Source organism: Colius striatus, chromosome 21 (genome assembly GCF_028858725.1).
Source record: "Colius striatus isolate bColStr4 chromosome 21, bColStr4.1.hap1, whole genome shotgun sequence".
NCBI lineage: Eukaryota > Metazoa > Chordata > Aves > Coliiformes > Coliidae > Colius > Colius striatus.
The window spans coordinates 9,009,202-9,036,403 of NC_084779.1; the positions used below are offsets into that span (position 1 = coordinate 9,009,202).

General features: G+C 42.5%; 1 long non-coding RNA gene across 1 annotated transcript; it reads left to right on the top strand.

Moving 5' to 3' along the window:
- The first annotated feature begins 233 nt into the window (after positions 1-233).
- Positions 234-9,623, top strand: LOC133627459 (uncharacterized). Its single transcript, XR_009820219.1, has 3 exons — positions 234-312; positions 927-1,095; positions 9,177-9,623. It is a non-coding gene; the product is annotated as an uncharacterized LOC133627459 (long non-coding RNA).
- The last annotated feature ends 17,579 nt before the right edge of the window (positions 9,624-27,202 follow it).

Sequence of the window (27,202 nt, forward strand, 5' to 3'; positions counted from 1 at the left end):
CTGATACAACTTAATAAATACATAACAACATCCAGACTGCACTGTATTACTTTACTGTGTCCTGGGCTGCTAAGGATCCTTGGAGATAATGTCTGCTAAATAAAAGTTATGCCTTAGTGTAAGGAAAATAGATACTTATTTATTCTGGAATAATTACTTGTGCGTTAAATGGCTGCTGTTGCTGCTGTTGAAATGAGCTGCCTGATAACCCTCTCTCCCTGTTTGTCTTTCTGAAGTACACACATACTCTGCGTTTCTCTGATGCCCAGAACCTTGCTGTGTTGGAGCACCTATACTTCCCTGGATGAACGAGTAAGTAATGCACAACTAACGATTTCTCTGCTAGGAGGTTGTCTACTGTTCTAGATGGGAAAAGTCCACAAGCAAAGCCTTGGCATGTGTAGGCTAAACTTCTAGAAAGAAGTCTGTGTTTAGGTACCCTGCTGAACTGAGGCATGATTCAGTAAGTGAACACAGTAAGATGCAAATACAGGGGCTGGGCCTCACTAAAGAAAGATACCAGAAGAGATGTAGGAAAAAAAGAGAAACTGCAATGGATCTAACTCACATCTAAAGTGCACAAACTTTTCCCTGTTCTCATTGTCAGAGTTTAACAGTTTTTTGCTAAATTTTTAACATCTTTAATTTTTCTTTTGCATACAGAAAACAATTGAAGCCGGGTGATTGGTGATCACACAGCATACAAAACATTCCTCCCATATGCCAAGCAATAACCAACATTCAGTGAGGTTTCCCAACTGTGCTTCAGTGATAGGGACCATCACTCAGTGTCCTGAAGACGAACCCTAGAGATCCAGTTTTGACACAGATTTAGAAGCTGTTTACAAACTGCTGTTTCTTCAGGTGTCGGTAACCCAGGCATTTCATTAGCCTTAGCCAATATTGTTGTCATCTTATCTTTCCAGGAAGAAAGGAAATATTATTTCAGAGTTTGTATCAACCACACAAGAGTGTTAAACAAAATACTTCAGCAGTCTCTAAGATCTATGTTTTTGAGATGAGCTGGTTTTCCTGTGATAACCCAGATGCAGAGAATGTATGCATGTGTAAACATGCACACGGACACATGGAGAGGTATGTTCAGAAATCGTTCCTCTAATATTCACTCTACTCTCCCTTTCCAAAATGGCCGTTTTTCCTTTACCAGAGTCTTTTCCAACTGTGTTCTAATTGCTGAAACCATCAGCATAAAGTACCATCAGCCAAAATGAAGTGAGGCAGACTCACACAAGCTGCAAAACTTTGCAACACAAAGCCACTTTACAAAGAGTTTAGCTCTATAGAAACCACAGTGAATGCTAGGAGGAATCCCAGAAAACTTTGCATGATGCTTCAAAATGCACCCCAGGGATCCCGTGCTTGTTACCTCCTGACACCATCTTTCTGTAAAGGAAAAAGCGTACAGGCTCTGTGGAGCGATTACCCCGGGGTCCCATGCATTCAGCACTAATATTGGGAAGTTTCAGATCTCACAAAGAAGACAACAAGGACCTTTGATTGCCCCTGTTGAAGCTCCTGGTAAGAGGCAGGTCACTTCCCTGCAGCCCTTCTGAGCCTAGATGTGTGGATATTTTCATGCCCACTTGACAGGTGACTGTTTTACCAGACGAGGTTGTCAGTGCTGCTGGGGGTTATCTGGATTTAGCTGTAGGCAGGAACTGAACCACAATGAGCATTAGAAAAGCTCACTGTTCTTCGTTTGTTTAGAGACAAGCCATCTCAAACTTGTTTGAAGCCTTTTTTATTGAATTCACACTCTTGTGCCAAGCACTGAAAGATTTACTTTGGCTATTGCTGTAAGATGGAAAGCATATGAATGCATGGCTGTCTGCCAGCTATGGGTGAGCAGTGAAAGGTCTGGTACAATGGACGGTTACATGGAACAAATGTGAATGCAGTGGGCAGACGTGACTAAAGAAAGGCTTTGGCATTCAAAGAGCTGCTTGAGGTTTAATCCAGTGACTGAAGTAGGGTCAAGAGATAACATGTCTAACCTGCAAAGCTTTTAGCTGGGCAGCAGCTGAAAAGTAGTAAGCTACAGGTATACACACATGTCGTCTGAAGTGACAGCTGCTTGCCTCCCCTTGCCAGGCTCTGGCCTTTCCTCAGATTCCATCTGCAAAGGCAAAGACCCAGTTGGGCTTAACCAATGCAAGGTACCCCAATTGGTGTTGTATATTTCTTGCAGATGTTGCCATAATTTTGTTGTAGTACAATTTGACATACGGCTCCCTGCTGCATCCGAAAGGGGCACATTATCTCAATTAATGTTTCACAGCAAACATGGCACTGATAGTATTCATGGGACTAAAGACTATTACCATTTGCATGGTGACTAGCACAAGAATTATGACTATGTGTGTTTTCTGCAGCAAAATTTGCCCTCAGGCTCCCTTTTTTTTTTGCTTTTTGGCTTGTGACAATGTTCCCTTTTTCTTCCTCCTTCTGTTTTGATTTCTACTTAAAGTTTTATGGCTCTGTCCCCTCCAGGGTGCTATTATCTTGTATGCTAATAGGGCTATGCATATTCTATTAGCGTTGTCAGTGTGAGATAAGAGGCACATTCTGTAAGGAGCACTCAGGGGGTAATAATCACAGCAAGGGGTCTCAATGTTAGTACATTATCAGTCATCTTCACATTTCAGTGGAGCCTGTTTATGCACCTCTTCAGCTGTGCAACTCAGACACTGAAAATTGCTGAATGTTTACGGAAACTGTTGTAGAGGAACATAATGGGATTTGAGATTGACTTGATAAAGGAGCCTTCTCCCTTGTTGCTTCCAGATACAAGGTGTTTGTAACTGTATGCAATAAGTAGGATAATATGTTATATGACAGTTAGCAGTTAAAAGCAGACTCAGGTCTGTATTTCAAACAGTAAAGCAGCTATCTAGGAAAAGATTTCAAAAGGGTGCACACCATCAGTGTTCCTTCAGAGATCTCTTTCTTATGTTTTACATGGTAACACACAAAGACATGCACCTGGTTCACAGGAATAGGAAGGCTGACCATTTTTACACCCTTTAATCTTGAACTTGGATGATAGAAAAATTGGTGACAGCATGTAAAGGACAAATAAGTATTTGCCACACTCTGTTTGTTAGTTAAATAATGTTCCTTGGTTGAGGCAATAGCGTCTGAAAGAGGTGGCATGGAAATGTGTTCTTCAGCTGTTGGTGAGGCTGTGGGTCATCAGGCAGAGGGTTTTCTGTTGTTGGACATGAGTGAACTGGGAGAAACGGCGGTTGTGTTCCCACTAAGATTCACAGGGGTGGTAATGCTGCAGCCTACCACCACAGCCATCCTGTGGCAGGCATCAGCGTGCCCTACTAGTATGAGTTTATCTGCTGGGGCATGGTTCTGTTCCCACCCTCAACTGTGGCATTTCTTGAACTGGTAACCAGCAAGTTCATAATTCACAAAAATTTGGAGAAATGGAGTCCCCTTTTTTTGTTACTTTTCTGACATCACAGTTTTGAGGGAACTTGTCTTTGAGTGGAGCTTGTAGGAGAAAAGGTAAACCACCACACTAGTTCTTTGTTTATGTTAGAAATATGTGCAGATAAATGACATTTTAATAGGGTTTCTGTATATTTCTCAGTAATTTAGTTACTTCTTTTCCAACAGTTGTACTATACTTATATGCTGTTTGACACTTGGATCATAATGGTACTTAAAATTATTATCTAATTGAGATAAAAATGGAAAGAAAAGGGGATTTTGTTTGTTTCTTAGAAAAGTGGAATCTGTAATTAGGGTCTAAAATCGGAGACTTTGTAATGAATTTGGGGTCTGATTTAGTAGACCACAGGAAAATAACCTAATGGGGAATGACCAAAAGTTCAGAGATGAGCAACTAATCTCTGATTTAGCATGAAGGAACAAACAGTTGTTTGAGACAAGGAACTTTTAGTGTTTCTATAGTAAAACTTTTCCCCAAACAGAAAACTAAACACTGCCATGGGCAGAGCCTTTAGGAGATCTCTCAAATGTTACTCAGTATAAATATGCAAATTCCTAAATGCAGAGGTGCCTAGTTAGATGAGCTACACTTAATTCCTGGGAAGTAGCAGCTGTGTGCCTGCTATAGCAGAACAACTGTAACAAGGAGAAAGGGGCTATGTTTTGGATCACTTCTGTAGTACTTAAGATTACACATGGATATGAACACTCCTTACTTTAAAAATATTTGTCCTTGACATTTCCAGACACATGGCTCACACCAAATGTATGCAGCTCCATCTCCTGAGGGTCTTGAGATTAAAACCCCTGCTTTCTCACCTTGTGATCTGGCATTAATAACTGATAGAAAAATCACATACATGACTGACATCTTCCTAGAAATGTGAGACTGTGGAATTAATGAATGCCATGGTGGAAAGCAGGGGTCAGTTTGGAAATAGGATTTCAGTTGCCAGCCATCCAGTCATGAACTGGACAATCTGCCGTTCATTTTTTTTGCTTTAGCATTGAGGGAAATTGGTCTGGAGAGTAAAGCAGTCAGAAAGTAAGTAGCTGTGGTTCTTTGGCCACTGGAGGTTGATGGACTTTTATAACTTGTGGAAATCAGGCTGACTTCTGCTCTACAGAAGAGCTGTTAGCACATTCTTTAGCTAAGTTCTTTATGCTGCTGTTATCTGCAGGGTAAGTCTGCAGATCTAGAGGCTTAGGTGACTCAGAGGATTGATGATCAAGACCCTGTGTTGTGATTAGGTCAATGATGGCAGTGCAGTGCCATTGGACAGATGAGCCACCCACCTCTGGGTGCCAGGGTGAAGTGTTAGGGGGAAGGATGTGTCTGGTCTGTGTGTGGGAGAGCAGTATCTCCAGCCCAAATGTTCAGCAAGCTGGTTGTGACAGCTGGAGAGAAGGGGCCGTGGAAAACTATGTTGTGTATGATTTTAAATTGCTTTGAGCTGGGCAATGTGGGAGATGCACCCTCTCTTCTCTTGGTGTTTGGAGAACTCCCATCACCACAGCAGCGCTAAGATTTTTGTTGCCTGTTTTGTACTTTTTCTGCTGCATCTGTCTCTCATTTTGTCAACACCAATCTTGTCAGTGTGGCCATAATGAAATTACATTAACTTGTTGAAATAATACTGTTCAGAAATGAAATAGCTCAACCCCTGTGCAACTGTTTGCACTTGTATGGATTAAAATTGCTAGCAGTTCTGTGCAACTAGTGATGATCTCAGTGAAGAAAATGCACTTTTCTAGAAGCTGAAATATTTTGTCAAGGAAACAATGTCTTTCTGTGTAAATTCAGCATGAGATTAAAAACTTGCAATAATTTCTTCAGGGAATGTTGTTTTCCTTTTCCCCTTTTCTTTCCATTTTTCTGTTCCCTGTCTTTTTTAAAGAGATAAAGAAAAAGAAGGAAAAAAAAGGTGAATAGATACTAAGGGAACTGGAGAATTGGAGAGGAAACCTTTTAGTTATAGGGTTTTTTTCTCGGTAAAGAAAGGTGGTTCCCACTACCTCTTAGCTCTGCTGCAATCGTTGTTGTTGCTTCTGGGTGCACACCAGTTATTTTCGCTTCCACAGTGAAAATGCAGAACTCCTGAGCCTGTCAAGTAAGCCAGAAAACAAATGCAAAAGGGGAATTAATGGCATATCTTCTTTTGCTGCTCTTTCTGTATCTCATTAGAATAAACTGTGTCCTGGGCCCTTTCCACATTCATGTTACACGTGTGCACTGAATGGTGTTAATCTGAGTAAAGAGTTACATCTGACTCCCTTTAACCAGATTCCTCACTCTAAGTGTCCTTGAAGGAAGGTTTAATTTAGTCAAAAGTAGGTTGTATTCAGGCAAAGTAATCATTGTAAGTAGACTTTCTTTTTAAGGGGTCATAATAACTGCGGTTGTAAGAACCAAAGGGGTAAAGCTAGTGGAAGATCTGAAGACACATCTATCTAATGTCTTTTCATTATTGTTTCAAAACAACTTCTGGAAAAATAAATCCCAAAGCATCCTGTTTACCTCAGTCCATGGGATCTATAGGTGATATATGAGAAAAGTACTGTGCTACCAGCATGCTGCAGACAGCCTTATCCTGTCTCAGTTGTCGAACTCCTCACAGAAACTAAACAGGTAATAACCAGGGGTCCAAACCTATCTGCCTCTGAGTACTGTGCAAGAGTCACGATGCTGGAAGACAAGACGGGACCCACGTTCACTTCCATGTCTGAGAGCCATCCCATTTTCATCAGTGAGCACATGAACATTGCACGGGGAGAAATGTGGAAGCAATTACTTTAAGAGCCGTCTTTGGGGCAATTCCCAAAGAGACATCAGACCCTATATTTATGAAGCCTATTGCATCGGGCCCTAATGAAGCAATTAAGCAAAGGGTCCTCTGTGTTTGATCTAAATGTGGTAATTTTTACAAAAACATCGCCGAGTGATAGATACCCATAACTCAGAGTCCTTAATTGTACTTAATTTGTTTGGAATACGAATGTGCATTTAATTAAGCCAAGGCTTTGCCCACATGTTTAAAGAAGGGCTGTCAAGGAAAATTAAGACCCAGTTTGTTTTCAAAGTTACTGGTTTTTATCAGGCCAGGACAGCGATCTTCGAACAGAAGGTTACAGATAATTAGGCAGAGACCTCAAGCCAAAAAAAAATTCAGAGACACTGTACAGCTGAGAAAGCAGGAAGAACAACTCCTTGATGAAGAAACATAAGAATCGGCTGTTCACATAGTAAAGTCATGCATGGCTAGGATTTGGTAAATGGGACCTGTTGGTTAAAATGTGTTTTGCGTTCTTAAACTCCAGCAAAGAGGATGGAGACTGGCTGTGTGTAATGGCAGGAGCAACTGGCTCCAGGACCAGAAATCATGCTGCACTGCCTATGGAGAACTGATGGCATCTCTGTCAAACGACAGTAAACCAGAAAGGGCAAAAAGCATTTTTCTTGTTCCCTTGGTGGATTTACTGAATCTAAAGCATTGGCTGTGAGAGATGGTTTTAAAAGTGTCTCTTCCAAGCACAGAACTACAGTAGGTGCTTCGTTCTCTCAGTAAGAATATTAATCTGGTGCATGGGAAAGGAGCTTATTCCTTGATGAGTGTTGCTTTCGCCTCACTGATACAGTCATGGGAAGCAGCATAGTGCACTTTTTTCATGCACAATAATATTTTGCTGTAAGTGATGTAGAGAGAGAAAAGCACACAAACAAAAATGCTGAGACAACTGTGGATTTAAATCTATTTTTTGTTCTTGTTTAGTGAAAAGAATGCAGTTTAATAATATTTCAACACTCATGAAGAGAAGGCAGTTCTTGGTATTGAAAGATTTATTTCTCGGCATAATAGCGAAGTCCACGTGTGGACACACTAACCTCCACTTGCTGCAACTCTTCAAGAATCACATGCTGGTTATCAATTTCTCAACACTGTCATTTTTAATGTCAAGAGATCCTTCTGTGGAAAATAGTTGCTGTGGTGTTACCTTGCAGTCTAAATAGGTTACATGGCCAACAAAGCAAGCTGTGCACACATCGTTGTCAAGTGGTGAACAGAGAGGGAATCGTCTGCAGAAAGGTGGTACATCTGTAATGGAGCTGAAAATTGAACCCAGATTCCCTACACTGAGGGAAGGTAGAGTCTGAATTGTGAAAATCATGTTTCATTGAGTGTTTTGATGGTCTGCCATGCTGATGGCAGCTGCAGAGGCTCCTAATCGTGGATCACAAAATGTGTGGGGAATCAGCAGACTCTTTTAAATGAGAAAAAGAACTCTGTGTAGTGTTGTCTCCTGTTTGTGCGTCTGCCTCTCACCGATCGGCAGCTAAACAAAGCTGGCATCCCACTGCGGGATGATACCCGGCCTCTTCTTCTTGGGTGGCTCAATTTAAAAGTTGGCAAAATACCCAGAACAGCATCAGATCTAATTTAGTATAAAATTGGTCGACTTAAAATAAACAGAATAAAATAAAATAAATCCTCTGGTATTAGAGTTCTCTTGGCTGGATTGCTGCCTGCCTCACGGAGATTTATGGCACGCTCTTGCTAGAACACTGCAAGGAATGCACAGTGCAGGAGTGCCCTGCAGGCCCCTCAGCAGGGTCCTCCCAGCTCACCATGTCATAGGCATATGAAGGCTGGGAGACTCCAAAATAAGATGCTGAAGAGGAAGACTGCTGTGGGCGAGCAAGAGAGTGCTGAGTGCGAAAGGTGAGGCAAAACAAAGGCAGAGAGGCGCTGAACTGTGGCTGATCCTGGGGTGCCATCATGCATTCCAAAGCCCCTCTAAGGAGGTCTCTCTTTTTTGATGTATCTGCAAAGCACATTGAACCAGTTTGCAAAGGCAGGCCCGGAACACAATTCTGCCCGTGCTAAATGAGTGTGTCAGCCGTTTCACCCTCTTACCGGTGTTTAAAATTTTTGCAGCAATAACAGAGAATTTGAAAGGACATCAGAGGTGGATTTACAGGACTCCTGGGAAATCAACTGTTTCCTGTTTCAACAGCTTCTTCATCATAACTTTGCTTTTTCAGTCACTGAATGATGTTCTATTAATCTTGGTGTGCAGTGATTACTGTTAAACGCGGAGCTGGGTTGAACCTCAATTTGTGAAACAACCCTTTTTTTCTCTTTGGCAAGTCCAACATAGTAAACTTTGGGCAGAGGTCTACTGACCAAGGGGATAATTGTATTCCAATGCATCCTGTGAATAATGCAGATAAAAAACCTTGAGTGAATAATTCATTTTGCCTCCACTCATTTTGAATTAGCCTATTCATGTATGTATCCTTTCCAGTCTGCCTGTCTCTGCACCCATGTATTTACATAGCAATGTTGTAATTCGCAGGTACTTAAATATCAAAGCAATATAGCTGCTACTCCCTGCATATGTTCCTGACTATTCTGTGTGATTGCATATGTATAAGTAAGCATTGTATACTGTACCATAAAATTCTGGATTTGATTTTAAGATGAAACACGACACGTTGTGTTTGCTGCTGTTGTAGCTATCTAGGATTAGTATTAAAAACTTGGAAATGGGGGCAAATCAGTTTGGGCTGCCTTTAAGTTACAGAACGGGTATTGTGGGCTATGCAATGTTTAGATGCAAGTTTTCTGCAAGGATGTATATTGCCAAAGATTAGATTACATACTCACCACTTTACCTTACCTTTACCTTGGCAGTCACTTCTGGATCCTAGGTCAAGCAAAGCCAATGAGAAGGAGGAGCAGTTGCTTTTAGGGATGGCGTTCCCTGAGGGATATGGACAGCACTGAAATGACCTGACCATTGCTGATAACGTGCCTGCAGCTTGAGAACATTTGTAATGGCTTCATCTGAAAAGCAGAGGGAAGGAGTCCCTGATGAGCTCAGATTTTTCTGACAAGTTCTGAGAAGCATCTGAAGCTTTCCCGGACATCTGAACTGCACGTAGGTCTGGTCTTGCTCTGGGAGTGTGTCATTCACATGGTAAAACTTCTACTCGGTGTTTATGGGTTTGTTGGCCAGGCTGCTTGATGTATATAGCTCCAGAGGACAAGGTACTGTGACAGCCACTGGAACTGAGTGAGGGGCCAAGGGTTTATGGAAATTCTGGTAGAAATCTGTTCACTGTGTGTTCTCCTGCCTTGGACAGCCAACAAGTTGCGAGCATGCAGCTTCTAATCAGGGCTGGCAGGGCAGATGGTTTATCTGTGACTGCCTGAGAGTTCCTGCACTGCAGAGGAAGGCGAGCATTTGTTTTGACTTCTTGTCATGGGCTTTTCAGTTTCCAGTCCATTAGTAGTGACAGAGCTGATGAAGAGACTGTCTGTCAGCATTGTCCCTGGAGGGACTGATCTTCATCCCATCCTGTGCTCATAACAGAACTGTCTGCTTATGCTTTTTCAGACCATGCTGGACACCAAGTGAGGAGGAACTCCGCTGGGAGCTGGATCACAGCTTCCCAGCCCTACCAAGTCCTGTCCTCACACTTCATAGGCAATGGCAACTCTAGAACAAACCTCTTCCCAAGGTTTAAAATGTCGGTGCTTAAAATAAGTCACTGCCTATCACTTTCTTAGTGGGTCGAAGACTTGTAAGCCTGTGTTGTGAGTAACTCTTAACCTACTGCTTGGGAAAGAAATGCTACAGCACCCAGCGTTGCTCTGGATCCATCACCCATGGAAGAAGAAAGGAAGCAAAAACCTGACAGCTGTGGCCAATTGTGAACTGTTTTTGCAGTCATGTACTGGGTATACATAGCTCCTTTCATTTACAGAAATTACATATCTGTAAACCAATCAAGGTTGTACTGCCCTTCTTGATGGGAACTGCTATGCCCATTTTGCAGCAGAGAAGAAAGGGTGGATGTGCACAGAATTTGTCTGCGTTCAACAAGGACCTTGAAGGCTAATCCAAGGGAGTATGAGTGGCAAAGTCTGTTGCACCAGAAATAACATATCTAGATTTCATTGCTTATAAGTAAGAATGCTGTTACTAGTGTGAGCCTCACGTTTTTCTCTAATTTGAGCTGACCTTCTGTACCTTTGCCAGAGTCCAGGTGTTACTTTCCAGTGCCCATTTATGAGGAATAAATACAACTCAAACATATATAGATATACATGTGTGTGTATATATGTTTGTTTAAGTATTCTCCCATATCACACTGGAGTGAACTTCCTTTTCTCTGGCTCCCTAAAACTGTCTCTTTTCCTATTATACCAATTTTAACTCAGTTTATTACAATCCTGTGTCTGATATTCCAAACATTGCTTTTTAGGGTTAATCCCAGCGATACCATTAGGAAAGCTGTATGGCAGACGTGAAATAGTTACTACTCAGAGCAAGCAGCCTTTCAAGTCATAGAGATCTTTATTTGTAAAGATTGGAGAAACTGAAACAACAATTTCTATGGTATAATGCATTACTCTGCTATAGTTTTGTCTGACAGATCTGTACTAATTACTCTGTGTGGTTTTGACATAGAGCCAAGAATGGGTTGTAGAAAAATGTGTATCGCTAAAACTTAGGTCCCCAAAGTCGAAAGTAAAACAAACAGTGAGAGATCATTATCTGAAGCAGACCCTTCCTAGTGGTGTACAGAAAAAAGTAATCCCCATGTTCTGTGTTTCGTTTCTTCCCGTAGATCTAAGTAGTTTTTCTGTCTGTGTTTGGAATTAGCTTGAGTTTGCACAGTGAGGGCAGACAGTGCGTTTGTCCGTCCCTATCCCCTTTTTCTTCTCTTCGAAAGAACATAGTTGGCTCTGGTGTGCACTCTTTGTGTGGCCTTCAGCAAGTCACTTAACCTTCCTGAGCATCAGTTTGCTCATTTGTAAAAGAAGTATTATAATAATAGACAACCCTCAGGGGCTCTTCCAGAGTTAAATAATTAATGTTGGTAAAGCAGTTTGTGAGCCTCAGATTAAAGGTGCTAAGTAAGGGCAGTATGTTAATATTTTTTTACTCTGGCTCTCTACAGAAGGAGCAAAGCAGCAGCCTGGTTAAGTGTTGGGTTTGAAGCTGGGAGTTAACGTTACAGTGCTCAGAATACATTTTAATTTCTGTGGTCCTAATTCAGCAGAGCTCTTAAATCCAGCCTTAACTTCAGAAAAACCCGTTATTTCCCACAGGTAAGGCTCCCGGTCTGAAAAGCTTTTTGAATCAGACCCTGTAAGGACAGTGATAGAAGAGAAGGATCAACTGTGCATGTACGTATCTGTGTGTTTATCCTTCTGCATTTATGGCCTCAGCGAGAACATCGTTGCCACCAGAATATAATCAGGAAGTCTCATAAGGCTTCAGAAATTCATCCGGGATGCAAATCAATAAATGTATCAGGAGAGAAACTACAAGCTGTGCATTTCCATGGAGGCTGAGACTTTGTGGGATGGATATACACTGCTGAGCATGACCTAATGCTGCGGGAAAAAAAAGCAACCGCAGACCTCAGCATCTAAACAGTATGAATATTGAACCAGAGGTCCTTGAGTAATTGTCCTTTCTTCACTCTAGGGGTGAAAAGGGTACATTAGACATTCACTAGCAGCAAATGGCACCTGACATCTCTTTAAGTGAAAGTCAGCTTGGAATTTTTTTTAATGGCCAAGCATAAATCTTTTAAATTATAAATCAATAAATAGTTAATTCAATAATAGGAATCTTTTAAATATTTAATGAGTCATATGCAGAATGGCTCTGTAACTGGATGTTGATGGAACTGTGTCAAATGAATTTGAATCAAACTTTTCTAAACTCCCTGTATTGAAGTAGTTATTGACTCAAACATAAACTATGAAGAGTGTTGCAAAAGTCAGGGTGGTTGGAGGGATTTGGTGTAGGTTTTCTCATCCAAGGAAATGTGGAACTAGCAGCTTGTTTTTAAAGATGTATCCGTGGGCTTTTTGGGTTGCATTAATGTTCTTCCTGCAAAAATGAGTGAGAACCTGTGCAGACAAGATTTTGTGTGTGCATATTCATTAAAATCCTGTTTTTAATGGCTCCTGTGCTCTTAAACAAAAGCCATGGCAGCCTGCTTCTTATTAAAGGATCCTGCTAACCAGCATTGACATTGCTATCCTGAACTAGCTCCATCTGAAACTGCTAGCAAGTTTGAATTTTTTTACCAGAGTTTTCGAGTGAAAGACAGTGGGAGTTGTAGCTATATACACTAGACATTTATCTTCTCTAAGCAGATCTGTAGTCAATGTTCACTCTTATTAACTATGTGCTGCTGTACGTCAACACTATTCTTGATTACCCTAAATTGGAGGCACTTACTGCATTCAGTGCACTGTTATTCCATAGCAGACGTGGCAACTTCAATTTTGTACAGTCTAACCTTTACTTGCAAAATAATAATCTAACTCAGTGTTTATCTCTTTTCAGATAAAATGTTGGAAAGGATGATGCTGAGAACAGGATGTAGGAGTTGCTTCAGTGAGGGCAATACAGAGAAACAGGCAGAAGAAAGAGATTGTCAGGTGAACCGAGGTTGTTTTTTTGCAGTGTTGCTGAATCACTAGTAAGTTTGGGTATGTTTTGTATGCATTCAGCACCACATATTTCAGAAACAAATCCTGGTATTTGAGGAACAAAACAAGGCTTTAACAAGGCTTGTTCACTATTTCAAGAACTTCCTACCTTGAAGCTGCTCTGTAAAAATGATTGATGTCTCTACACAGTTCTACCAAGGACAGCAGAAACTCCTTACGGTAACACTTGCTTGTACCCATTGTAAAGGTGGGTTTGTTTTCTGAGGAGGCGAAGCATGACTGCACAGGAGTTGTCTTACTGCCTTTGAGGAGTTGTCAAAACTAGCCAAAACCCAGCTTCAGCATTACCTGAAGTGGGGCCCGTTGTTTGCTCTGTATGTGCATCTGTAATCAATTGTAGCTGGTTCAATATTTGTAGCAGATTAGAGTTTCATTTGTATTCTGCACACCTCTGCTTTCGCCTCTCTGAGTATTTATATCTCCAGAAAAGCTGCCTGCATATCCTTGTATTTTTTTGCCCAGAATGACAGATACTGTAACAATGACAGTAGATTAATATCTCCTTAATCAGCCAAATGAACATGACATACAAGGGTGACAGTTCAATTTGCTGATAACAGATTGTGCCTATCAGAGCCCTTCTATTCCAACTGATGTTTATTTCTGGCAGAGATCATACGGTTCTGGGAGGACCCCAGCTTCCCAGTGGCTCATAGACACCCATTAAATACATCAAGTACCACATAGGTGTTACTCACCCGCCTGTCAGGACACTAGCTGCTCGGGAAATTAAATGAGCCTTGACACATGCAATGGAGAAACACTGTCACTTAGCTGGGCGAAGCAGCAGCATGTATTATTGACTACACACTGCTGCAGGTCTCTCTCTTTATTGCTTGTTATTTTTTGTTTGCTTGTGGACTGCTTACTGTTGAAACATGGATCAGACACCGAGTCTGTCTCCTGGGGAGACGCATAAAGAAATGTAATGGGGAGGAAGTGCAGGAGGGGTGGTGGTTTAGGCAGAAGTGATACATTAAATCTTAGACCCAGGACTGGCTGTGCTTAGTTTGTTTGCAGGTGGGATTTCAGGGGGATCTAGTTTCTAATTCTGAAATTCAATATGCAGGGTCTAATTCAAATCTCTCTTTTCCTGCTTCCTGCGGTATTTCAAATGAAGTAGCCCCAGATACTGTACAAAGGGACTGCGAGTCTGTCCACAGTGTAGTCCCCACTGCCCCCCCAGGCTCAGCCAGCATCCATTCTCTCTTGTGCAAGTTTGAAGCACACCACCTAAGGCTAGGTGGGTACCACCACCGAGGAATTGAAATAAAGTCTGGCATCTGCCAGGCTGCACTGCTGTGAACAGTGTCAGTGTTTGCAGGCCCAGCGCCAGCAGCCTGCCTGCGCCGTGCCGACAGCTAACTCGTGCACTGGGGGACCAAGACAGCAGTTGGTGTACTGAAGGCCAGACTTTGTTGCTGATGTGTAAATCTGTCTTCAGCACTTAAAGGTCTGATCCTGCAGCCCTTGCTGCTCCCTATGGGACTGTAATTGAACAGGAGAGTTTTCATTTGCTGGATGAACCCCAGTTATTTATTTTTGTAGTGACTCACATCAGCCATCTGCCTGCTTTTGTTTAGACACCCTTACAGTGCCCTTCCCACATATATGAAACTGCTTAATTTTGCAGTCCCACCCAAATATATAAATCAGATTTGTAGATCTCTGCAAACCCCATCCACAGACAGGGATTGCTCCAAAACCTGCTAGCAGATTCATTTCATTGCTCCTTCAGAACTTTGTTGTGCAACACTCGCCGTTCTTCCACAGAACATAAGAGACGTGTTTATTTTTGAAAGACAAAACACGAGTAGTTTCAGTGGAAAGGTCTCCAAGAAAAAATGGACAATATATTACCAAAACAATGGCATTAAATGATATCCATATGATTGTAATTATGAAGCTAAATCCTTCCAAAGGAGGGTTCTGTCATTCCCTGTACTTGTTACAATTGCTGTCAGACAGAGGTGTTTAGTATTTTTATCATTTTTTTTCTTATTATTACAGGTTTTGTCAGAAGAATAACTCATCAAGGTTTTATGACTAATAAATTCTCTAAATTACAGTCCCAAAGATCCATTACTTTAATTTTTTCCCTCCATATTCTGCTTTTAATTGCCATGCTATTTCCCACTTGCCTTTTTTAATGACTCGTTAGGCTTAAGGGGAAAGAACAGAATTTAGTCCACCTAAGATCTTGCATCAAGTTTTGGACACCTCAGAAGGGAAGTGATAAAGAGAGGAAATACGTGACTTGGGTGTCTCAAGAGAAGACTTCAGATTTCAAGTACTGAGGATATTCAAAGCAACACAACTTAAAAATTCTTAAGAAAGCACCAGACCAGGTATTGTTTATTGAAATCATTTGAAGAGTTATTTCTAATAAGAAATGCATTCAAGACATAGATCACTTTTGTAAGCTCTAGATCTGTGCACAGCCTTACACATCTAAACAGGTCTGCTGGCATTTTATTACCTTTTTCAGTTTTGACACAAAGTCATTAACAGTCCAGCTTCAGGCAGAGCAAAACCCTCAGCCTGCACACACAGCGAGCCTCTTCACTGCATTTACTGAGTTAGCACAACTGTGCTGTAAAAGCAAGAAGAGGCTTTAAGAAGTTGGGACAAGCCCCTTTCCAATTGCCTCATCGTCCTCTGCAGCTTGTTTATGGCAAGGGCTTTGCCAAGGCCGGGCCTGGCCTGCGGAATACTTCCTGTTATTGTTTGTCTTGGATGTGGCAGAGATGTCTGACTTTCACATTTTCCCAGTGTAACAGTGCTGCCACGGGCTCTACATTTAAAGATTTTTCAATGTTGCAGGAGAGCTTTGCAGGGAGTTTAATTATTATTCCACTTTATTTGTTTCATGATTGCAGCGGGGACTGTAAGCACACAAAGTTTGTCCGTAGTGGCCTAAGAAGAGGCTGCTCTTGTGACATGTGGAGGGTCTATGGCACCAAGTGTGGTGGAAGAGCTCAGCTGCTGGGCTCTCAGCCCTGTTAGTGCGAGTGACTTAAAATTTTTTTAGGAAGACCATTGACTACATGCTAACAAAAGCAGAAAAAGGAGTTTGACACTCGTGAATACCGTGCAGATCTCTCTAGAGGGAGGCAGAGAGCTATTTCTCTAGGAAGGTTTGATAGTTTATGTGTGCTGCACAATCAGCAGCAACAAAAAAGCACTTTTTGTCAAGTATGTTTCAGGTGGCAGCATAGGTTATGCTAGTGGCAAAGTCCTTAAATATTCACCTCCATCACTGGCTCAGCAGGATTTTGCTCTTGCAAAAGCTGTATAGCACTTTTCTTACAATTGCAGATCTCCGATTGTAGCCCTTCTAGCGTGGAACCAGAGGGTGCTTTGAGGAAACTGGCTCTGAATTGGGTTCTCTCTAATCAAGAATAGAAGCCATAACAAAGTAGTCCAGTCCTCACATCTGTGCTTCCAGGACGGTGGCTAATTATTCCACTAATGTGAGTATTATTTAAATGTACTTCCCAATAATTGTGCTTCCTCTGCTGACCACGAGCAGTTTGCTGCAAATGTCCTCTCTGGTGTGTGCAGTGATTGCACCAGGTGCTTACTGGGGCTTCATTCACAAAATCACAAATTTTGAAAATTGCTCCCTATGCTCAATGTGAGGCAAAATTTTGTCTCTCTGAAGCTGATGAAAAACTCCTGAGTAGCTTCAGCCCAGGCCTTTGGAAATTTCTGTTCTGATAAAACAGCTTTGGAGTTTTTTTCCAAATGCTGAACTGGCACAACAGTCTGGTAACTAAATAGATTTTACTTACTATCCAGTTTTTTAACCACACAGTGTGTACACATTTGTGTACTGAGGCCTGTGGGTGCTGGAGCAGGTGGAACGGGTCTGACACTTTTGCTTCTCAGATTGGCTAAAGTATCACAAAGTCCCACGTGTGAAAATCTGAAAGGCAGTTCCTTACAATGCAGAAGTCTGCAACCTGTTCCAGTAACTTATGGGTCACACAAAAAAGTTTGCAGAAGCGTTGCCACAAAGTGACCTGAATGCAGTCCCAATTAAAGGGCTGAAACATCTGCATGTTTGTTTGCAGGCCATGTTTCTCCCTGGTAATTCAAATCTTAATGTGCATTAACTGTTTAAACCCAATTTTGTTGCAGTTAAAATTCAATATGACTGTTAGTCTAGAAAATATGGCCTATTTCCTTTTACTAGTTAGCTTTTAAAGGTGTTTTACAATTCAAATGAGCCATGCAATTAAAGGTGACATTGCCAAAACTGGACAGACTAAAATTAGACATTCCTGCTGTGTGTTAGAGCTTGGCCCACATTTAGATCATGCTGTCTTTGGGCTGTACCTGTCTGCTCCAATCTTATGAGTCAACAGGATACTGAAATGTTCCAGAATCTTGTTCTTTGTGATTTTCTATTCTTTCTGTATTACCCTATCCTCCTTTCCCTTTATAGTATTTAATGCTCACGTAGTCACACTCATGCATACACATGCACACACTGAGCAACATTTTAGCATATTTTGCCTTGAGAACTAACAAGTGCTTCATTATTATTGCACTTACTGACTTGACTACTCCAAACCCGTCATTAGAAACAGCCCTTGCCTTGCAGTCCCCAAGTTTATCCTCTGAATAGCAGGCAGCAGGGTGGCAGGCTCTTATCTGTGCTTCTTAGCTAATAAACCTAAGACCAAAGGGGAGCTTCTAGATTAAGGCCACAGTCGCTTACACGTGCTTTGATCTATGTAGCTTCTATATAATGCTTTGGTCACAAGGTGGTTGCAAGAAGGGTCACCTTTCCACCACTGGATGGGAGCATGAAGGAGTACAGAGGGATTCCTCTTTGAGGAACACATGGGTGGTCGCTGGCAACAACGGCAACAGTGCCCAGAGTTCCTGACATCCTGCCTTCCAAATAACCCTCTACATTAGTTAAATGTAAAATTATACTGTCCCTAGGTGTTCAGTGACATGATTATTCTGCCACGCTTTGGGAACAATGTGTTAGTGGGAAACCTCCTGAAAATTTCTCTAATCAATAGCTCAAAATAGATTAGAAAGCCAAAAGTGAGGAATATCTCTCAGAAAATGCCTGTTGTTCTTTGAACACAGGATGTGGCCATAAGAAAAGATTTCTTTCATTTCAGGCTCAGATCAATGGATTTAATAATGGCATTCCTTAAGTCAGCAAAGTCAGTAGAGTCCCGATTTAGCCCACTGTAAGATTAGGGAACTTGAGTTAATTCTCTCAGATTGGTTTAATGGCAGTATCAAGAAGGTGAAGAAAAATAATTAGCTTCCTTTCCATGAGAATGGGAGAGGTCTTAATATTTACAGTTCTGAACAGACAGATATGTGTGTACATACAGGCATAGAAAGGGTATGTAAATTCTGTGGGTAGGAACAGTGCAAATAACTCAGACTATAATGGCATGTAAAGTGTATTTTAAGTTACCCAGTACAGCTCCCTGGCATGACAAGATTATATTCTATGCTACATAATGATGCAGTGTTTCCATAGCACGTGTAGGGCACTAAGAGCTTTACAATGTGCTGTGTAACTTCTGTAATATAAACTAGCATATAAATATGCTAAAAACAAGCTGTGTTGCCTGTCTCGTTCTGAAACGCCTTTCACTGTGTATCACCGGAGTGCTGGCGCCTGTCACACAGGACGTGCACCCAGCATCTGATCCCAGGAGCAAGGCACTTCTTAAAAAAACTAGTCACTTCTGTACAGCACTGGTTATGAGATGCAGCTCTCTTCACGCTGGGCCAGGCATTTGAATCCAGAGCAGGTTGGTAGTTATGTCTGTTGAGTGACCTATATGAACAGAGTTCTTGGTTTCAATCCAGTTCTTGATGGAAAGATGCCCAAGTTGCTGAAACGACCGTACCATCTGGCAGTGCTGTTAGCAGTATTAGCAACAGGGAGAGCTGTGGGAGCGCCACGGAGCCAGAGCCCACGCCACACTCCCATGGGTGGTCTTCTCAGGTCAAGGTTGAAACACATTGGTGATGCTGACACGAGGTAGTTACATTACCTTGTCTGCTCTGTGCATACTCAGAAAACCTCCTTCTGGCAGTGTTACGGGGCACTGTTCTGACTTGCTTTAGAGTCAGGTTATTAGGTTGCTGCTAGAGAGTGGACACTTGATAAAGTTAAGTCCACTGTCTGATGCCAGATTCAGCTCCAACCACGCAGGGCTTTTCTGTACAAGTAATTCTGGGAGTGAACAAGGTGTTTGGGGAGTGTTACAGCAGTGTGACAGTAACAGAAACTCGAGCACACATATCTGAGGGTGAAGGGAATTTACCATTGAGATCGCCTCCCGAGGGATGTGGTGAACTCTCTGTCTCTTGCAGCCTTTGGATCAAGATTGATGCCTCATTCCAGAAGAGATTCCATAACCTAAACAGTTGTTAAGGGTTTGATGGAGAAATTACTGTATGATGGTCTTTGATTTGCACTGTTGAAGAGGGCATCCTGAGTCATCTTTTTGAGCCGATCTTCAGATCCATGACTCAGGTGACTCTTGTGGAAGGATTGACATGTGGCAATATTTACTGCAGAGATTTTATTGTCAGCAGTAAAATGCCCTTCTGTTTATCCTTCAATAGCTTTAGGCTTCATATCTGAACTCGTAGCTCTTTTAAAGTCTGGGATTAGTATGTGTTAGTGCTCTTAGTTGAATTCTGTCTCTCCAGCAACCATGCTAGCACAACTCAAGCTTTCTAGATACACACTGGACCCTTATATGACAGGCCAAAACTTCCCACAGCATCTCACCCCCACCTCTGCCGTCACGTTGGCAGGTAGAAATATATTCCCTGACAGAAAGACATATAAATCTCAACTGTCAAGCAACAAAGCAGTTTTTAAACTTTAACGAGCAGAGTAATAGAAGTAAAATACAAAGGAAATGAAAAAAACATTGACTAAAATGGTTTTTATTTTGGTATTCTGCAGGAAAAAGTGTGTGCACTAAATAATAAATAAGCCATGCAATGTTTTTACAGCTTCTTTCATATGCGTGGATATTTAAAACATGCCAAAATGTGGAATAGGCATTTACTGAGGACAAAAGAAGAGAACTTATTTTATGTACAGAGAGCAAGATGGGGAAAACAGAGAGATGCATGTTTAATGGATTGCTGTTCACAGAAGGGAGATATTTCCAAGTGCGAACATATTTGTAGACAAACCAATCTGACAAGTTAGCTTGGGGATGATGTATTACAGCAGAATTGGCCTGGGAAGCAGAATTTTGTTGTGAGGGTGTTGGTTGGTGTAAACAATGCCTCCTGTTTTTTGGCAGCCAAACTGTCAAGTCTTCCAGCTACTGTGGAATTGCTCAGACCTGGGTTTTGGTACCAGAGGTTCTTGGCATATGTAGCCAGCAAAAGATACACAACTTCTTTTCATACCTTTATTATATTTAAAACCAGAAGGGACCAATAAATGTGACCCCTTAAACTGTTTTTTAAGAAGGGGAGAGAGCAAGAGAGAGCTATGGGTACAGGGCTTTTTTTGTCTGATTCAGAGCATAAAGGCAGAGTGTTTCAGCATCATAACAGATCTGTGTGAAGAACAGTTGTGAAGTACACTTTGTAGGGATCAGAAACCTGACCGCAGATTTAGACTCCTTTATCAGGTGTACGCAGAAGGCAGCCCTTGATGGTCTTGTTTTGTCTCTGTGATGGATCTCAAGAGGTCTGGGTTCAGCTTCTGTTTCAGCCACATGCTCCTGCCCAAGACGTTGGGCTGATCACTCCCTGGATGTCCTGTGCCCCACTCACAGCAGTAACACAAGTGTGAGAACGTTTTCCGTTCTGTGAAGACTGGATTCTTACTTTAGCTGTTCTCAGCACTGACTGCAGTGACGCCTGATGTTGGCTGGGGACATTCCTTCGGGCAGAGGGTGAATGCCTGTGCTGACAGCTGAGGAAAGAAACGAGTATTTTCACAGTAATGATGAGGGTGCCAGACTAGGGAAGTGTGGTGTGTGAGTTTATCAGGGGCTTTCTCCGTGGCTAGCTTGGCTCATACCTTTGTGTTTGGTAGTAGCTGAAACCAGAGAAAGAAAAGCCTGTTGCCATGGCTGGCAGGGGCTCATTATTCACTGTTCCATGGCTTATGGTTTAATGCTTGTTTAACTGGATTTTTTTTTTCCTCCTGACTTTTGATTTCTTTTTGCCAACTTTATATTTTAATGCATATTTTTATGGAAATATTTATAGTGCACATGTTGCATATAAAACACCATCATAAAGCTTTTTTGCTTCAGTCCTGTTGAAATAAATGATGTTATTATTATAATAATTTCATAGGGTTATATCTGTTCTGTAACGAAAAAGACCTGTGGCTGCTTGAACCATCAACCTAGGCAGTTTTACAGCTTTCTGTAGCTACAGTGACCTCATGGAGCTGCTGAAACTTTTAAAATACTCCATTTCCCAGCAGAGGTGGGCACACGAAGCAGAATGAGCAGACAGAAGAAACAGGACATTTGCATGCTGCCATGCAGCCTGTCTGACCCCTGATCAAGAAGACAGTGTTGGCTTAATATTGCACTGAATAGCAATCTTACCTTTTATGGTACTTGTTATTGCAGCACCAAAAGTCATGGTAACCACTCTACAAATGAGGTGCCAGTGAAACTGGCCCAGTGAGAAAAATAGGTGAGCTGCACTAGTTCCCAGCAACTTGCACAGCACGTGTGCTTGTGAGTTTAGATGACGCTGGCGTTTCTGTTTCTGCACGCAGTGCACCCATTTGTGTTTGGGAATACCCAGAGATGCCTTTGATGCAAGGGGAGTGCAAACACCTGTGACCTGCCTGTTTCAGTGAGACTGAATTAAAAAGTTGCTTAAGAAATTCTCTTCTTCCTGTTGGTGTAAGCTGTAGAGTATGAATTTCAGTATTGTGTGTTCATCCTCCTGACTGAGCGTTACCTGAGGCGTGGGATAAGCTTTGCTCCCCTAACTCTAGAGACAGAAGCATTTTTGGTCTAGGAGCTTACTGAGTAGCAGAGCATTCATCTGACAGATAAGGATGGAAGACGGATCCCTGGACTTCAACTGAACATGAGTTCAGTGCTTAAATTACAGAGACTTCTTGTCCACCTTCAGCTTCAAAAATTTCAGTTGTGTTTCTCCAAAAGACTGCTGGAAGGTTGACACACTGTGCCTTGGGAGCAAGTATCAGAACAGAAAGATGAGGACTAAATGTATGAGCATCTGTTGGTATAAGTTGATCTATGTGAGCAAACATGCACACTCACAAGCTGTAATGCTAAATTCAGAAGAGGCTAGGCAAACGACTGTAGAGTCCAGGGGATTTTAAAAATTCATACTCCAACATGAAAATGCTTTATACAGGAAAGAAACCTTTTAGTAACTTCTCCATCCTAGAAAAGTGTATCATAAATAATTCAGCTATGCACCGAGGAAACTGATTTGCTGAACAAGTGTAAAATAAATCTGAGAGTCCAGATCATCTAAACTAGGAATGTGGTTCAAGAATGATGAAAGTAAAGCGAGATACAGCATGAGAGTCTCTGTAATACTGTTAGTAGCAGTGTTCTTTCTTATCATTAATCTTATTTGGTGTAGAAGTGCCAAAGAATCCCGAATACATTGCTGTTGTGACTGGTCCTTCAGAAGCCCAGCAGAGCAAAGTGCAGTAGCTTCAAATGCTTGCAGGTGGCTCTGTCAGGAGAAGCGTCAGGAGTGTGGGCAGAAGCTGCCAGCTGCTGGCATGGTGGGCTCCTGTCAGAAATGTAAATGGAGTAATGCCACATTTCAGCTGACTTTCAGTGCAAGAAAAAGAAACTTTACTGCTGTTGTAGTGATTCCTGCTTAAAGTTCAGTGTATGGTTCAGTGGCTGAAGCGAAGTTGATATCAACTTTGGAAGGCAGCATGATCTCTCTAACAGAACAAGCTCACACTCAGAAAGTGCTTAAAGTGGATGTGGAGAGTGAGTTTCAGATAGAACAAGGAGAAGGTGCAGGTAGAGTCCAGCAGATGACAGTTGAGTTTCAGATATTTAGGGGACGGATGGATGGAGAGAAAAAGTGGGAACTATTTTGAATTGATCTGAGTCTCCACATAAAATGTTTTAAATGTTCACAGTATTGAGCTGGATTTACTCTCTGATGTTCATAAATATCACACTCTGGGCATTTGTTATTGCTCTTTCTGTGCTCAGGTGTATGAATTTCAGCAGCCTACTGCTCCCTTTTAGGATGAGATCAGTCCATTCACTCCTAATAACACTCTGGAGCATCATTCTTCGCTATGAGTGAATCAGATCAGAGTGAAGTCACTTTGGGTGAAGACCTTTGTCTCTAGCAAAGGCTGTTTAAGGTTGCCCATGATTTTCTGGAAATGACATGTCTCTGTGGTGGTTATTGTATAAGGCCCATACCTTGTGCTGTCACCTTCTCTTTGACCTTTATGGTGGAACTGTGCACAGGTGGGGTGAGGAGGGATTTCTGGTAGAAAGGACTAGTGTTTTCTCACTTGTCAATTTACTTCAGACACAAATTCATTTGCTGCCCTTGAAGCAACCCGGTCAAGGCTGGGTGGTCCATTTGGAAGGCCAATCCTGTTTCTGATTCATATGAGGTGCTCACATAGACTGAGCCCCTTTTTCTGCCATGCTATAAAAGAGGTGGGTTTTGCGTAGTGCACTTTGGAATGAGCTCCTCGGAGGAACAGGCTCCATAAAGTTTTTATAAGCCATATTTTATAAGGTATAGTGAGTTGGACGAAAGGACTTTTTTCATGTGTATGTGCATGTGAATCAGAATTAATACACAAGTCATTCAGCCTGGCAAAGTAGGTTGGACCACAGTCACAATTTCTCTGTAAGTTGACCTTTAGAGAGAGTAAGGTCTATGGGGAATAGTACAGCAATGGTTAGAGAGACATCCTAGGAGCCCTGTCATTTTATAGCAGGAGAAAGGACTCTCTCCAGTAGCCCACCGTGTTCCTGAGTGATGCAGTGCAAGGGTTTTGCCAGTGAAAGATTGCAAAGGTTATGCCTAGTTTATGGCTTCTGACTCTGAAAGTGAATCCTCCTCTATCAGTAAGAAAGTGAAATTCCTCCACGGAATCAGGTTGTGCAGGGGGACAAGTTGGATCTGGAGACCAAAGGCTGAACCATGTAATGTTTTAGCGTAGTTGGGGCTCGAGCAAAGTTCTACAGAAACACATCTGTCTGTGTGCAAGTTCTTAGTTCTCTGCTCCCTGTTTCAGGTTCTCTTATACAATTTTTGCTTGTAGGACAAACACCTATGGATAACTGCTTGGAAAAACCACCATCTGATTCACACTGACACCCTCAGCTTACCACGAGCGTGAAGTAATCCTGCGTCAGGCTCTGCTCAGTCGTGACGTGTCAAACACAGCCACTTAGAAGTTTTTAAAATTGGATTTTAAGCAATCACATGCTCAGCCTCAAAAGCTAGAAAGATCTCCACCCTCTTCTGTCCCTTCTACTGCAAAGATGACCACAGGCCTGTTGTGACTATGTGACTCCAGCAGCCCCAGACAGAGCACAAGACCGCTGCGCACTCCACCCTCTGGTGTGTACGAAACATGTAAAATGCTCCTTCTGACTCGGTGTGCAACTCCACTGTGGGAGGATCTCAGAAAGTCGTCTCTAGTGATACAAGCTGCAAGACAGGAGGGAATTTGCTTCAAATATTTTGTAGTTAAAAAGCCCCAAACAAACATCATTCCACAATGGTAATTTAGACATGGTCAAGGTTTTAGCCGTTGTAAGGAATAGTACCTGCCATAAAGTTTGAGTGGTGTTGAATTTACAAAAACTGCCTGATGTAAAATCATACTGTCAGGAACAATTAGCCATGGAGCATAAAAAACCTCTTACAGAGATTACACTTCCCAGATTGTTTTACAGAAAAACTTTGTGTTAATGTTATGCTCTGAATGCCTTTCGCCGTGAAACATTTAAGGAACAACAGTTTATAGTCTCTGATCTTTATGGTTTGGAAGAATGAACACTCTCCTCATGTTAGGCCAAATTGATGTTTTAAATTCAGGAGAAACCCCATCATGTTATAAAAAGGAGAGAATGTCCTAAGAAAAACGTGGTCAAATCATTCCAAGATGTTATGGGTTTAAGGGGGGGTTTCAGCTTTTTTCCTACGGAAAAATTTTCATGATCCTGGGCATATGGTCAAAAAACACACAAGTGAGATATTTTTAGACAAGCACATTTGGTATAAAATTACCCACTGCAGTGTGCACAGGGACAACCTGGTCTGTCCACAGCACTGTGGGACAATGGTGCAGATGAGTGTCCCTTCTCGGTGGTGTCGGACTGGACGCTTTCTGCTACAGCACAGTGGTCTGGCTCAGCAACAGAAGAGTTGAGGGTGGAAGACTTTTCCTTCTCCTGCATCATCTGTGTGAATTCCCCAGGCCAGGCTCAGGGGAGAAGCACTGCAGGGATGACTGACCATCTCACTGCAGAGCAGTGCAGAGCTCTCTGTGGTTGAAAAGGCAGGACAGAGAACAAACAAATGCCTCCACAAAACAGAACTAATCCACCCACCTCTCCCACCCTCTAACCCTGACAGAACCATGACAATGACAGGACGTGAGAAATAGGTGAGGGACTCTCCTGTCCCCTCTCAATGAGGAGTACTGCAGGCACAGGACAGCCTTCACCCACAGCCAGCACTTTTGGGGTACAGCCATGGTTCATCACCCTGTGCCTCCCAGCCAACAACGCCTCTGCATCTCTGGGGCCCAGTCCTGCAGCTCAGACTCGTTGGAGTGATTCAGGATCCAACTTTCTAAGATCCGCTTGTAGTTTTTTTCCAGGCCTGTCAGCACTGCAGAGCCAAAGCATCCCTGGCAGCTCAGGCTGGATTCTGTTTGGCCTCACGCATCATCACCAGTCTTGCCAGTTAATTCAGGCAGAGGGTGATGATGTGTGAGGCAGAAAAAGCACAGCCTGGCCTTCAGGTGCTGGGCACAGTCACCACAAAGGCAGTCAGGAAAACGCTGTTTCCATTCATACACTTGAGCGAGCGTGACCTGGGAATCCTTGAGGCTGGAACAGACCCTGGACCTCAGCAAGGTTTACTGCTTGGCTACAGATCCATTTGAATTACTGAGAAACTACTATGGGAGCTGGTTTGTGTCACTGCAAGCCGTGCTAACACCAGGGTGGCACTTCAAGCCTAGGTGAGAATCCTTAGCAAAAAAAGACTCTTTTCAACCTGGTAAAACAGCGATGAGTCTGTACCTGTCAGCACATGGAAGTTCTGCCAGCCAGCTTGGCCTAGCTACTGAGGGTCACCTCTCTAAACCCCCATGGTCAGCAGTGGGGCTTCCTTGGTGCCAGACTTGTGTTGTTTTGTCGAATGCCCTGGAACACGCTGCATGCCTTGGGCAGCAGGACGGGTTCCACGCAGCAGACCCCTGTGCCCTGTGTGCTGGTGGAGGCAGATGCTTGTGCAGTGTCACTGCAGTCAGGGACCCACATGCTTTGTTTGTGTGTGTCTGTGGGTGTGTGCATGTGTGCACATGCCTGTGTGAAGGATTTGCTTTGGTTTTGCTCTCTTTAAGGGGTTCCCTAGTCTTTACGGGCCTAAGACTATTTTTAGGAGTGGCCAGCCATACCCTGGCATTAGATTAATAAATGCATACCAAGATGAACTTTTTGTAGTATATTCAGTTCCCACTGCCCCATATTAGGAGACATGGGACCAAAATAACTGCAAAAGCCTATAGCTATGCAAAGAACAGAATACAAAATGCAGACCCAGAAACAGACTGAAGCATGATCATCCATAACGCTTAAAAGTCATAATCTACACAGTTTCTGGCAGGAGTGGAAAAGCAAACCACACAGATCCTGGAATATGTGTGCAGGGATGTGCTGAGTTTGTTCTGGCGCAAACCAAAGCATGGCCCTAATGAAAACTCCACGTCTGACATCGTGTGCTGGTCTTTCCTCAGGTTTATCAGGATGGTGACCAAACTACATTAGGCTTTAGATTTGCAGATGACTAAGGCAGACATTGGTCTGTGTGCACATTTGCAACAGTTGCTGGCCCTACAAACACTCTCATGTACATAGAAAGACCAGTGTGAGGACTCGATCCAAAGCTGACTGGTACCGGTGGCAGACTCTCCA